Here is a 1027-nt window from a genome sequence, read left to right as displayed (position 1 = left end):
CAGAACCGAGTTGAAGTTTTTCATCCTGTCCAGCGATGCTTCACCAAAAAGATGATAAAAACAAAATACACGGAATCAATTCGATCCATTTTGACTCTCAGTAGCTCCACCAGGCCGCTGCTTTCCTAACGGACCGCTGGGCTGGAAACGGGGCTTCGGCAGCGACGAACCCCGGCCAAAGGTGTTTGCTCAAAGAATGCGATTCTTCTGGGAGGGAATCGAAATTTTGTTTGACTTCAGTTAAGGTGATTTTTGGGGGGCATAAATGGTACACATTTCAGTGTTAACCCGCAATAGTACAGCCAATTCCAGTCTAGGAGCGGTAGTTTGTTTCACAGCAGCAAATATGAGCAGTTTTTATTATAGCTGAAGGGGAAAAAACGTCAATGAGGATTAAAGGCGGCATGGAAACCTTGTTTGCGCTCTTGCAAACCTCGGTCCTCCTTGGTAAAGAGAAGAGGGGGGGTGATGTGTAACACGCTGTGATGCGACAACACGGATACATTATCTTCTGCCCTTGCAGTTCCACATGGGGCCAGGAGCCGCTTAATCTCGCAATCTGGTCTTTATTCGATTGGAGGATACTTTTGCAAAGCATGAACAGCAGTACTTTCAGTACAACACAGTCAATTTAGCGTACAGCAGAGCCACCGCAACTTTTCATGGGAATCGAACCTGCCTGCGACCCCCTGGCCGAAAGTGGCGCACTATGCTGAGAAAACAACCGCCTGAACATGATCCTATCCGCCTGGCCTATGTTTTGTGCTTCTGCGTGGAGGTGCGGGAGGCCGTATGTCGTGCGCTGTGGCCACTTAGCTCCGTACGAAGTTTCTAAGGACCCTTTTTTTCTCTCTAAACGGTACACAGAAAAACTGGTAAGGTTTAACATGGCAATGTATGCCCTGAAGGAGCCATTGAGGAGACACTCCCTGCGTTTCTGCTTGGCTCCTAATCCAAAATTTGCCTCCTCTCGCACATTGTTTAATGTCTGGGCTGTAAACTTGAGCGGCATTTGAAACGGCTCAGC

This window comes from Eimeria mitis, genomic scaffold (genome assembly GCF_000499745.2).
Source record: "Eimeria mitis Houghton genomic scaffold, Emh_scaff394, whole genome shotgun sequence".
Taxonomy (NCBI): domain Eukaryota; phylum Apicomplexa; class Conoidasida; order Eucoccidiorida; family Eimeriidae; genus Eimeria; species Eimeria mitis.
Note: the sequence above shows the minus strand (reverse complement) of the source record.